Source organism: Marmota marmota, unplaced genomic scaffold (genome assembly GCF_001458135.2).
Source record: "Marmota marmota marmota unplaced genomic scaffold, marMar, whole genome shotgun sequence".
In the NCBI taxonomy this organism is placed as follows: Eukaryota; Metazoa; Chordata; class Mammalia; order Rodentia; family Sciuridae; genus Marmota; species Marmota marmota.
In genome coordinates this window covers 25,884,611-25,898,953 of record NW_025999949.1, presented here as the reverse complement: position 1 = coordinate 25,898,953, position 14,343 = coordinate 25,884,611, and positions in this window count along the sequence as shown.

The following is a 14,343-nucleotide window of genomic DNA, read 5'->3' as shown; positions in this document are numbered from 1 at the left end:
AGGGAATCCTGTTACCTGAGACCAGCTCTCAGAGATCCAAAGAGTAAACAGAGCCAAAGGCCCTGAGGAGGAAAATCCTGATACCCTTAGGAGAGAGGAAAGCAGACCAGAGGGCCAGGAAGGTATTTGCTGAAGGGGGAGGAAGGTAGAGCATGATTTAGAGATGGATGGATGGACGTCACAGCCTGACAACGTGGTTGCAGGGAATGAGGAAAAAGGAAGCATTTGGATTATGGCTAAATTTAGTCAAAATGAATGGGAAGGCAAGAAGGAAATCAGGAAAAGGAGGAAGAAGAATCAACTAACTTACTGAATGTTGGCCTATATTTTCTTTTTATTTTTTTCTTTTCTTTCTCTGTGTGTGTTTGTGTGGGAAGCTGGGGGGTAGGAGGCTAGGGATTAAGCCCAAAGCCTCACACAGGCTAGGCTATCACTCTCCACTTAGCTGCATCTCCAGTCCAAACCTCGATTTTTGTACTATACCCAAGATTGGCACTTCTTTTTCTGGAGTCTGCGCCAACCAAAACCATACTAATTCTATGAAGGGGCTAACTATAACAAGGGAGAAGAATGCACAGCTAATTATTGGCTCTAAAAGACATGACAAAGCACTCTGCAAGTTATAGAAGTCTGGATGGTTTGAGCAGTTAATCATTTCCTCTCTGTGAGTCAAGAGGAAAAAAGGGAACATTTATCTATAAAGGTGAGTAGGATTCACCCAGATACAAATGGACATGTCCATTTCAGACAAGGAGAAGAGTGTTTACTGGTAAATGGAGACACATCCAGAGTTTCCAAGTATTTCAGTAGAACCAGGGGTCAGCGTGAAAAGGCAGGAGTATTGAGAGACAGGTTTGGGAAGTCAAGCAGAATCAGATCAAGGAATGCTTCACACACTGAAAAAGAGTTTTCCCAGCATCTTATGCTTCTGAAGCTCCATCAATGATGATGTTCTGTTCCTCAAACAAGCCAAGCTCCATCCCACCTAAGGGACTTTGCAACAGTTCATGCCTTTGGTACCCTCTGCCACAAGCACTCAGGAACTGGCTCCCTCCCACCAACTGTCAATCAAGTCTTTGCTCAATCCTCCCTTCCTCAGCAAGAATGCTTCTTGGGATTCAATCTGAAATAGCCTCAGCCATTTCTTTCCAATCAATCTGTTTTCTCCTTAGTATTTTCTATTTGGAATTATCTTGCTTAGGTATATGTTTATTAATTTATTTTCTTCTTTCCTCCACAGAGATAAATACTAAATAGGCAGAAGTACCTTTTCTATTTTATTTGATGCTCCATTTCTATCATCTGTAATAGAATTGTAGGTGCCCATGAAGTATTTGTGGAATGAATGAATAAGAAATCTTCATTTAGGAAGACACTCGTGGTCCAACTTGAGCTTTGGGGTATCAATTTGAATGCAAATAGAAAATAGGATTAAGTATTTCTGAAGGGTAAAGTTCTAAAGTTATTGTATGAGAGTTTTAAAAAATATACAAGTAAAATTACCTTGAAACTGGATTAGAAAGGTATAAAGACGCTGGAGATTGACATTCATCCTTCCTGGATGCTAGGTCCAATATCCCTAGTATTTTTTTAAAATATATTCCGGAACAGGTTATATGCCTGTCTTTCTGTACTTGATATCCTGATATTCAGCATCTAGATGATGATTTAGTAATTACTATATTTACTGGAGATATGAAAGAAATAACCCTAACTCTTCATATCTTCTTTTGTTTATAAGAATAAGCATTGCAGAGTTTGTGTAATGTTCCTACAATAATACTTTATGAAAAGTGGATGTAGAATTTATAAGTTTGGAGGTTGCAACCATCTAAAAATAGTATTTTGTTCCTTTTTGAAATGCAAAGAAGTAAAAGAACTCTTTGTCTTTCATTCCATCCCTTTCAATCCTAAGATACCCAATTTTATGCATCTGAGATATTTCTGCAGTGAACTGAAAGTAATTTAGATTGTGTTTGAATCTACTTTCTTTATCCCAGGGACAGCTTGAATGTCATTGCAGAAGATGTCTTGGATTAAAAGATCAACCTGGGCCTCGATGTATATATTGTTTCTAATGACCTCCAGGTTTAGAGTTTCCACTTTATCACTCCTCTTGTCTTGTTACTGCCTTTCTCAATAGAATACACTTAAAACTTGTTAATGAGGATTTAACAATTGGCTTCCTTTTTAATTCCTATTTCAAAAAAATATCAAATATAAAATTTGAGCAAAAAGTAAACCATCCATTTAAATGTCAGTTCTTAAATACACTCCCTTTCTCTAGTAAACATGCAAGCAAACTTAATTTTTCCTTCCAAGCAACTAGGAAAGGGAGAAATATTAGCTTTTCATTCCAACTAATTTGTCAAGCATTGTCATCTAACTCAGAGCATGAGATATAATTCTGTCCTCTTTGCAAGTTATTGCCTTAAAAACATCCCCAAAACTGCGGAAAATGTTTTACCAGGAGCTAAATGTTTTATACTTCCATTTGTCTTTTACCAGTACTCCCACTTTCACTGTACAATTCCCTAAATCTCCATCCCTAGAAATTAGAAACTACAAATAGATTCTGGATTGTGATAGCTATAATTTGGTTCAACACTGTTGGCTAATAGGTTGCAAAGAGACTGAATAAACCTTTGGTAGACACAAGTGTTGGTCTTGTGCAGCCAGAAACTAACACTCACTCTCCTCCTCTTAGCAAGAGAGAATTTTTCTGTATCTACCCAATGCTAAATAGGTAGATGTGAAGACATCTCGGTGCTTTCTCCCTACAAAGAGCTAATGGGCACCTTTGGTCCTTGGAAGTGTGAGCACTACTCTGAATACCATCATTTTAAAAATACTTGTATAAGCCACAGGGCATTCTTGCTTTGCAGGCATATAATACTGGGGACTATTGACCAACCTGTAACAAATTTGGTGTATATAAAGGTAAGTCAAGCTCAGAGAGCTAAGATTGAGCTCAGGCAGTTCTGTGGGTAAGTTGAGAGCTGTAGATACAGGTAATTTGTTCAACTTCCACAATCTCATTTTTCCGTATGAAAACTAAGGATAACAGTAGATAACACATCACATAAGGCTTTTATGGGAATTTAAAAAGAGACTATTAATACAGGGATTAACAACAGTTTAGGTTTTTACTACTTAATTATAATGAGACATCATAGTCAAAGAGGCATGGTGATGACAATGATGATGGTGATGATGATGATGATGATGGTGATAGTTATCATCTTATGTGTCTTGAAACAGAGCCAAATATGCTAAACTGTCTAAAGTCACAAAAGTCCTGAAGTCCTGGTTCAGGTTCCAAGCTCCAAAATGTTTCTTTGTTTCCCAGCTCCTGGGGCACAGTGAAGAGTTTGGGGTTGGGTGCGCCTATGAGAAAAAACTTGTCTGTTTCCCTGTCGAATTCTTTAAAAATGAGTCCAAGGAGACAGAGTTTCCAACTCGGATTCTCTTTTTCATCCTGGTGAACAAAACAAGTGTGTATTGCAAGCCTGACTTACAAGGACTTGACAGGAGGAGGCCCATGTACTATTTGAGTTACTAATGGGATAGCAAACAGTCCCTACAATTTACTTTGTACTTTGATAATGTCTTGGCTTGAAGGGTCACACAGGCCTTTCCAAACATTAACTTTTCCCCCCTCCTAACATCTCTAAGGGGTCAGAGGTCAGCACTCCCTTTGTTTTATAGATGAGAAAACTGAGATCTGAAAAGGCCCAGCATCCTACCAAGGTCACCCTGATAGCCAGTGTGCTTTCCAATCTGCTGCTCCCAGCTGTAGACACTGCCAGAACCCACACGGGGAAACATGTCCAGGATGTTTTTTGTCCAAACCTGGAACTGCCACCAAATGTCATTTGTGTTGTTTTTCTGTATGACTCAAGCAAACACTTCCAACAAACAAAACAAGGGTGTTGCAAGTCTGGCTTCTTCGGAACCATGAAGCTAAAAGAGGTGAATGAAGAAAAGCAAGCCTAAGTATAATGTGTGTTAGTTGTGAGAAATATCACCTACCATGTTAAGAGTGAGCGGGGGAGGTTGATTTATTTTGTTTTTAAGGTTCCGTGGAACAACATAGGAAAAAATAGACTCATACCTAGACCAGACTTCAGTACCTCTTCTGAATATAGGGAGTAATTTCATTCAGGTAGGAATGAACATTACTGAATTCTGGGCCCAAGTAGACATGCTTTCTTCCATTTAATCACAACAACCCTGGTTACTGTACTGTGTTATGTTGATTTTTGAGATGGAGGAGATAGAAGGACAAAATAGACAATTTATTCTTTCACATACTTATTCAAAGTCACCTTCCCACTCTCTAAAAAGGGTCCTTTCCTTCCAGGCTACTTTTTTCTCAAAGTGTGGCCTCCTTTACACTCCTATCCCCTGTTATATATTTCTCATTGTTGCATCCCAGTGTCTGAAAGAGAGTACTCAGCCCACAATGAGGCTCAACAAGTAATTATTAAATTAATTGATACATTTGGGTTCTCCTGAAAGCATATAGCTCTCTCGCTGCGGAGCATGCATTTGCAATTAATTTGCAACTTTGAACTTACATATGTGGTTATTTGATTAAATTCTACCTCTTCCTCCAGAAAGATCTGTGAAAAAGAGATTGTTTCTGTCTGATCAGAAAGTATACTCAGTACCAAGCATGATGTCTGGCAGAAAGAAGTTCTTAATAAATAATTTTCAATGGAATAAATAACTAGGCAGTCCGGTCAAATTCAATCAGTGAAAAGATAACATAAGATTTGGAACATTTTCTTTTATTCAAGAACTATTCATTTTTAACAAAATAGATATTATTGCTGCTTTCATGGGGCTTACTACCTGGTGGCCTCTTCCTGTGAAAATAGTTTACAAAGTTTGATGACAAAACATTGTCTTAAACCATAATTCATGTTCCAGGTACTCATAGATATCAGAGTCACCCTGTCATCTTGGGATCATTACTCTTCTCAAGTGCTTGCCCTAATCCAGCTACTGCTAAATCTCTGGAGAGTACAATCAAATATTATTTACTTCCAACTATGCTTCCATCCCGACTTTCACTAACTTTCATTTCAAGTTGGGTTATCTCCTGTTAACTGTTCTATGTGCCTTAACATTGTTTTTTTTTTTTTTTTCCGAAGAACATGACTAAAAGTAAAAATAAACAGGGCAGGTAAGGTAGGTGTCCTGAGCAAGCTTCCATGTAAGGGAATTATCCTAACCCCAATATGGTGGTGGAGATTTCCTTGGTCATCTGGTTAAACAGAATGGATGAATCCATCCATTTCCACTAGGTCAGTTGTTACAGAGTTGGCCTCTTGAAGAGCAAACTCTAATTTAAAAGTGATGGTTTCTTTAGCACACATCCCAAAGTCATAACCTGGCTCCTAAACTTTATATATATACATATATATATCTTTTGGCGGGGGTACTGAGGAGGATTGAACTCAGGGGCCCTCAACCCCTGAGCCATATCCCAGCCCTGTTTTTGTATTTTTTTTAGAGATAGGGTCCCACTGAGTTGCTTAGCGCCTCACCATTGCTGAGGCTGGCTTTGAACTTGCAACTTTCCTGTCTCAGCCTCCCAAGCTACTGGGATTACAGGTGTGTGCCACAGCACTCAGTTTAAAATTTGCATTTTTAACACAGGTTGAACTCACTGGATATGGCTTTCCCATCTTTACAACCTGTGCATTTCCTAGGTATGTCTCATGGTGCCACACATGTCATATATGTCAATGTGGCTGTCCTCTTACTGGATGTGCATTTCTCTGCATGCAGCCCGTGCCTCACTAGAGGGAGGAGAGTCACTTTCCATGGGCCCCATGATGCATGAGGCAACAATCAAAGATGGATGGATGAAGTAAGTGCTCCTTCTTAGTCCCTTTGATCTTCTGATGGCTTTAAGGAGAAAGTCTATGTTTTGTGCTAGTATGCCCTTAACTCCCCGATATTCATGATCTCCTTTGTTAATCAGAAGAAGCAGCCAATCCAGGCTTGCAACCCTGAGCACACACAGTAGCTGGATTGAATTTAATCACATTACTATTTTAATGGTTTTGGGCTCAACATTCACCTTCTATCTGTGACAAAAGAAACTTATTTTCCATTATGTTAAGACACACAAAAAAAATTCAAGTGAGTTAAGGCATGGAAGTGTATGTAATTAAAAAAAAAAAACACTCAAGATAATAATACAGGGAGCACAAAAAAATGACAGAAACATGACGGAGTATTCAAAGGGCTGAAGTTGGGGAAACAATGCAAAGACCAAGTCCACTACTCCCTCCATGCCCACAGTTGGGCACGGCACGTCACAGGCCCTTGGTAAACACTTGTGGAAGGAGGAGAGCCTGCGTTCCACAGTCCCGTATTGAGAACACTGAGAATACGCTGGGTGAATTCCCCAGCTCCCTTACCCCTCGCTCCTTGTGCTCAGCTGGCAAAGGCTCAATTGGATGTTAGAGCCAAAGCTCTGCCCATTTCCTGCCTGTGCTCTAGGAAGCTGAAAAGCCTTGTGACTCATTCGCAACCACAGTGACTCATCTCACTTTATGTGACTACTAATCTCAGGTGGACAAAGAGGCCACATAATGATCCCATTATATTTCCCCAGTCCATCCACTCACTCCCCAAGTGTCCTAAATAACTATGTCACCCCCCCCTTCTTCTACCTCTAATCAGAAGAGAGCTTCTGCACACTCACCCTTCACCTCCCCTGTCCTTTGGATTCTGAACTCGTGCATTCCATCATCCTTGATGTTAATGCAACTGAACTGACTTCACTCAAATCCAAGATGATTCCCTCCACTGTGACACCCCATCTACTTCTTATTCAAGGAACATCACTTCGAGACATTTCCTTTCTTTTACATCCCGTTTTAACTGATTCATTCCTATCAGCTACAAGCAAACTGTAAAATATCTTCTATTTCTTGACCTCTCCTTTCAGAAAATCTCTGATTTCATTTTAATCTCATTTTTTTTTTCCTCTGCAACTCTCCCCTATCTGGTCTTCACAAAACAGTGTTAACTAAGGTCACTAATGACCTTTATCTGCCCTATGCAGTGGACATGCTCAGACCTCACCTAAGGTGGCCTGGGTTCAGTGCTTGGCACAGTGCATCACACCCCCCTTCAAACACTGCCCACACTTGTCTTGCAGGAGGCTGCTCTTCCCGCTGCCCTCCGACCCCAACCCCTTTTTCCTGGTTTATTCTCATCTCTGATAGTGGCAATAGCTGGGGTGCTTGAAGCCTCCACCCCCAGAGCCCTTCTTTTTACCTATACTTTCTCCTCAGTGGCCCTACCTGGATGTAAAGATTTATGTACCATCTACACACCTTTAACTTCTGTATTCATACCCCAGCAGACCTCGCCCCCAAACCCCAGGTTAACTTAGATCCCTGCCTACTTGACATCTCCATTTACGTGTTTAATAGGCACCTTGAATTCAGCATGGCCCAAATCAAACTTCAACTCCCATCTCTCAGTTAGTTCTTCTCACAGTCCTTCCGCCCCATGATTCAGGCTCAGGCGGAAGTCTTTGCCTCATTCTCTACTTCTGTCCCTCTTCACACCCCTTATCCCATCCACCCAGGAATCCTGACTTTTTAACCTGCAGAAAAGATCCAGAACTGGCCCAGTTCTCTCTTAGTATCCCACTGCTGGCAGCTGTCCCCACTCGCGCTCCTGGCCGCCTGCACGGCCTACTCACAATTTCTCTCCCCTGTTCTAGCCCTTTGGATCCTATTGACACAGCATCCTGAGTGCCGCCTTTCCAATGGGAGTCAGGTCACATGACGGCTCTGCTCAGAAACTTCCAGTGACTTCTCATCTCTTTAAAATGGCCAGGAAGTCCTGGCTGATCTGACCCCTGCTAACACCTGACCCCACTTCCTAGGGCTCCTCTGTTGACCCGTCCTCTCCAGCTGCCTTTCCTCTCCACTCTCCCAGCAGAACCTTCTCACGTCACCTGCGTTGGCGGCTCCCTCCATCTGGACCATCCCTACCTAGAAAATCTACATGAATTTTGTCTTTCTGTTAAAAATCACCTTCTTATTGAGATGTTAAGATTTCCCCCCCATGATAGTCCATGTTTATAATAATAATAATAATAATAATAATAATAATAATATTTCCAACAGCTTCCCTGGCACATTCTAGTTGGGACGGTACAAACAGTAAAGAAAAATACATTTACCCTCTGAGTGTGTGTACACTGAACAAATCCCAGTAGCTCACTGTGCACATCTTTGCTTGTTTGTTTCTTGTATCTTCATATCTTGGATGTAAGTGCTGTGAGAACAGGGATTCGCCTATTTGGTTTGCTGCTGAATCCCTAGTACCTAAAACTGCGTCTCGTACATAATAGAATCTCAACACTTATTTGTCAAATCACTAAGAAAGAAAAGGAAAGAAGGCCAGACAATTGCACCCATCCCATCTTAGATTTTTATATGCACATCGTCTTTGAATATCTTTTTCTGAAGTTTTTATTCAACAGATAAATAGAGCACACCAAATCCCTGCCCCCTCAGAAGAAAAGGAGAAACAAACACAAATCAATCACATGCGTCATGCCAGAGGAAGTCAAGTCGATAAAATTTAATTCCCAGTTCTTCATCTGTTCAGGCTCATCTTTAAAGGCTTAGTTCAGAGGTGATGTGTCTTGACCTTACAGTCATAACTAGACCCCTCTTTCCCATTATTCTCATTGTACTCAGGAGTTTCAAACAGGATAGCACTTGATCAAGTTGACAAGTGCTTTTAAAATGAGATACTTACAATTTAAACAACAAAGAGTTGACCACTCTCAAGTCCCCATTTCAGTATGACAAAAATGATCTAGAACTGTCTTACCAGACCCACCTTTCCCAGGACCTATCCCTCTATCCTCTATCCTTGTGCAACCTACCTGCCTCCTCCCTCTGTCTTGCCTGGTCAGTCTCTCTAGGCTGAGTCTGAGATCCCTGTCTGAGCACTTCACCCCAAATGTTATCAGAATCTGTTTTGAATGGCATCATTGGTGATTTTATAAATGCCTGTCTCTTCCATGCATTATCCCAGGAGCAGTTTGGGCCTATGCATCTGTGCATTCCAACTTCTCATGTACAGCTTGACGTGGAGTAGATACTCACCATACTTTTGGAAAGAAAATAAAGTAAATCTTGTTGCTCTTGTCCTCCCCCCTCCCCGCCCCACATACACACACATTTTGGCCATGACAGGCAGGAGTCAAAGGGTAAGTTCAGGCAGACGTGTTGTCTGAAACATCCTGTAATACTTAGAGCCTTACAGAGAAGGAAGATGCAGAAACCCAATAAAAAAGAAAGAATTCCTAACACACAGCAAACTGAAGCCAGATAACACAAGGCAAATACACTACACACTTTTGATAACTCTGAAGTCACTGCATGGTGCATTGATGGTAATAATGAGCATGTTTATGTGTGGAGGCAAGATTTAAATTATTTAATGGAGTCTATGTTCTAGGCTAAGAAGTATGTGAGACAGAGTAGGGTAAAGTGTGCACCCTGTAATACTGGATCCTACATTATTAAGAATAGATAGCCCACTTATTTACAGAAGATTGGGATTTTACTGTGAATTTGGTATATCTAAAAATTGCCAACTATTCAAATTTCAAATTGCTTATTATAATTCTCTAGAAACCGAGAATCTTTTCTCTCAATTTTAATACCACTTATGAAAATTCATTGAGCAGTTGGAATTTTTTTATAATGTTTGCTGAAAGGGTATAGTAGATATCAGAGGAAAATGAAAGTTCTTAACAGATAGCACGTACTTAGAAAATAGTCTTGCAATACCAGGTATTTGCATGACAACCATCTAAGTCTGTCTTTTTTTCCCTCCCTCACTTCCTTCTTATATCTTTTATTGTCCATTGCCTGCACTTCAGCTCTCTAACTCTGTTTGGCTAGGCCTATCGAGACTTAGGCAAGTTACACTCCACTAGATTTTTACCCTGCCCTCAAAACATTAACAGAATCTATCCTGGGAGAATGGTGACACACTGTTCCATCTAAACACTGCCACAGGAACCACTCCAGTACGGTCGATCAGCTCTGAGACAGGAAGTGATAGAATCTCCTTGAGAGTTCTCTCCCATGCAGCTCAACCTAGTTTTAACTTGATGATTCTGCAGGTCTGATGCTGTTCACTGATAGCTCTCTGTGTATTCAAAAATCAGTTAATTATGATAACTAAGAAACCCAGCTTTTAAAAGGGCTCAGAGACCATAGTCCAGTCAGTTTTTTATTGTAGCTATCACCAGGAGAATTGTCAGATATGACCCGGGTCTTGGAAATGTGAATCTGATTGAAATGCAAAAATAGGGGTGGAATGAATTCCAGTGGTAATTTGCATACTGTCTTTTCATTTACTTGCTTCTTCTACTTTATAACAGTACTGTCAAAAATATTTGAAAATCTAAGGTGAGTGTGACTGTGGGTTTAGAGTATGCATGTATGAGAAGAGATGAGATTAGGGAGACAGGTTAAAGAAGTTAAAGTTAGATAGGCTTATTGATGGGGTTCTGTGAATATGACAGACATAATGCCCAGAGTTTTGTATGCACTATCTCATTTAATCCTCTCAATGGTACCATGAATAAATGGGATCGATTCAAACTAAAAAGCTTCTTCTCAGCAAAAGAAACAATCAATGAGTTGAAGAGAGAACCTACATTCTGGAAGCAAATTTTTGCCAAACAGAAGTCAGATAGAGCACTAATCTCCGGGATATATAAAGAACTCAAAAAACTTAACACCAAAGAAAAACAAACAACCCAATTAATAAATGGGCTTCTCAGAAGAAGATATGCATTTGATCAACAAATATATGAAAAATGTTCAACATCTCTAGTAATTGGAGAAATGCAAGTCAAAACTACTGTAAGATTTTATCTCAAGCCAGTCAGAATGGCAGTTATCAAGAATACAGACACCAATAAATGTTGGTGAGGATGTGGGGGAATAGGCATACTCATACACTGCTGGTGGGAGTGCGAATGGTGCAACCAATCTGGAAAGCAGTATGGAGATTCCTTAGAAAATTTGGAATAGAACCACCATTTGACCCACCTATTACACTCTTCTTTCTATACCAAAAGGACTTAAAATCAGCATACTACAGTAATGCAGCCACATCAATGTTCATAGCAGCTCAATTCACAATAGTTAAACGGTGGAAGCAACCTAGACTCCCATCAATAGATGAATGGATAAATAAACAATGGTATATATATACACAATGGAATATTACTCGGCATTAAAAGAGAATAAAATTATGGCATTTGCAGGTAAATGGATGGAGTTGGAGTAAGCCAATCCCAAAAAACCAAAGACCAAATGTTCTTTCTGATAAGTGGATACTGATCCATAATGGGGGGCAGGGGACATGGAAAACAAATGGAGGAACTTTGATGGGGCAAAGGGGAGGGAGGGTTGGGGAGGGATGAGATGGACATCATTACCCTAGATTCATGCATGAATGAAAGTATGGTGTGACACTGTATCATGTACAACCAGAAAAATAAAAAGTTGTGTTGCAATTGTGTACAATGAATCAAAATGCATTCTGCTTCCATATATACCTAATTAAAATAAATTAATTAATTAATAAAAAACAGTACTCTGGAGTAGGTATTCTTTTCATTCTTATTTTATAGATGATAAAACTAAGGCTTGGGTAAGTCTTTAACTTGCTTAAATTTATACAAATATTGACAGAGCCTGAACAGAAACTCACACTTTTCCAACTTCTCATTCTATGTTCTTAACCACAATGAACCAACTCAGTTCCTTTTACCAAGCCACTAGTGGGAGATCAGAAAAACAGACATCCAAGATAGCTCTAATGACCTTCTTCAAGTTCCACCTAAGGCCTTTGTCCCCTGGATTGGTGCTGTGAGAACAAGACAGACAGACGGGAGAACTGAGTACCATATGGTCTTTGGGGTCATCAAGTATTGGTGTTGCTTCTGTTTGCACCTTAATAGAAAAAAATAGAGAGTTCATGAAGGTCAATGTGTCATTAGGCATGAGAAAGGCGGGAAGCTAGGTGAGACACTTTGGAGAACTTTGAAAACTAAAGCAAAATGGCAACACTTCAAAACATTGTTGAGCATCTATTCTGTTGATCACTGTCCTTGAGTGGCCATGCACACATATGCATTCAGGCATCCATGTAAATATATGCACATGCATGTTTGTGTACATATTAGGGCAAACTACATATGCATCAGTGATGAAAGCATAAATTCCTTTTCAGATCAAAATTCCAAATTTCAAAGGTGAGGAAACTCATTCAAGGCTACAGAAATTGTTGGATGAGTGACTTTATGGCTTTGGACATATCATAGAATCTTCCTGAGCTTTAGCTACCCCTTATGAAAAATGGAGGTAATAACACCTTCTGCCAGGATTCAGTAAAATACTGCAAGTCATATTTAAGACTATCTTTGAAACTGGCACAAAGCTGTGGCTTATTCCAGGTGAGCTGAGATGAATCTGGCCTATCTGACTGCTGAGCACCATGATACATGGGTGAACATGGAAGAATCATAGTCACACATGCCTGTGTGACTTTGGAACTGCTGTAGAGGTGACAGTACACTCTATTAGATTATTTTTGACACCAGCAGAAGTCAGAATCTAGCATGCCACTTTAATTATGTTCTAATTGAACTGCAATATGCATCACCACTTGGCATAGGCCCTTTGAAGTCCAGCCTCACCACCCTGCCTCGTGGGAATGTGCGCCGTTACCACCAGCGTAATTGTTGCAGCAACTGACACATTCCCAGCAGTAGGTATTGCAGCAGGTAGAGAAGATAATTAGGAGAAGATTTTGATCTTGCTGACTTATGGTGAAAAGCAAAGTATCCAGGGATATGAATGTAGAGACAATCAAGTCATATTAAAGTCGACCATGAAAACTCCCTTTAATAGAAGGGAATAAAAAAGCAGTAAAAACAAAGCTATTTTCAATTTGCATGGAGGAAAAAAAAGCTGTCCTTTGATCCCTGACATAATATGACCAGGATACAATGCACTCAGACAAATCATTCTGTATGGTGATTTTTTTCTTTCTTCTTTGAATTCTTTTTAATGAATGGCAACCAAGTTGCTGCTGCTTTAGAAAGTTCATTCACTTTGCTCATTCCACAAATGTTGATTCAATGCCAAACTCATCAGGCTCTGTGTTGGGCTTATGGACCTTGCACTCACTGTTCTCCGTGTACTGGGGGAGATGGAAACAGTTTCAGTTAGAGTGTGGAGGGCTAGGTATCCATAAGTTGAGCAAGGGACACTTGAAGTTAGGAAGGGGCCCCTGTAGTACACTAATGAATGGAGGGCGGGTGTGGGTGAGGTCAGAGGTGGCTTTCTGGAGCAAGACACATTTGATCATGTATTCAGCTTGGGTTCAGCCGTGCTAATGGGAACAGGCTGATTTTCACAGGACAAAGCTAAGGAAAAACATGGAGGCACCATGAAGCCCAGAGAATGGCAAGAAGTTTCACCACCATCTTGGTGCACCGGGACAATGTGAGAAATGAGCTTAGGCGGCATCAGAACAGCCATGTATTAAGGGATTTGTTCTTTAAAGGAAAGAGGAAGTCCTTGAGTGGATTATGAGAGCCAAGTCTAGATCTTTTAAGGACCACTGTATTGAAAGATGAATGTCATAGTGGAGGGACAACTTTGAAGCCCAGGAGGCCATTAGGAGGCTGTCACAACCACCAGAAGAGAAGTCCAAAGGGTCTGGACTAAGAGAGTGGAAAACATAGTAAGAATAGAAGAGGGAGCCAGAGAATACTCTGTTTCCTTTGAGGCTGAATCCAAAGTAGATTTAGCTAAATACATTTTAGGAAAAAATACAGTCTTTCTCATTGCTCATATTTAAGGCTAATGGCAAATAAGAACTACTTATGCTTAATATATGTGATATAAGCCTTCTGGTAAAAATTCACTATGTAGATTAGATTTTCTTAAGTAAATCACATCCGAATATGTCAGAACATGTGATTTTTAAATATTCCTCTGCTGACTCATATTCCTGTGTTGACTGAGTATAGACATTAACCCTCTAACTTACTTGGTTTGTTAATTTAAATTTTCATGTTTTGGGTTAGCAGGTTTTGTATGTCTGCCACCAATTTGATTTTTATTTTGTTAGATGTTATATTTTGGGATATAATAATGTGGGACTATCTCTCACTTACTACAGTAGTGTCAATCCTAATTATCTCTGTTTCTGCAATATTTTGGCTAATATTAGTGGCTCACCTATATCCCCAAG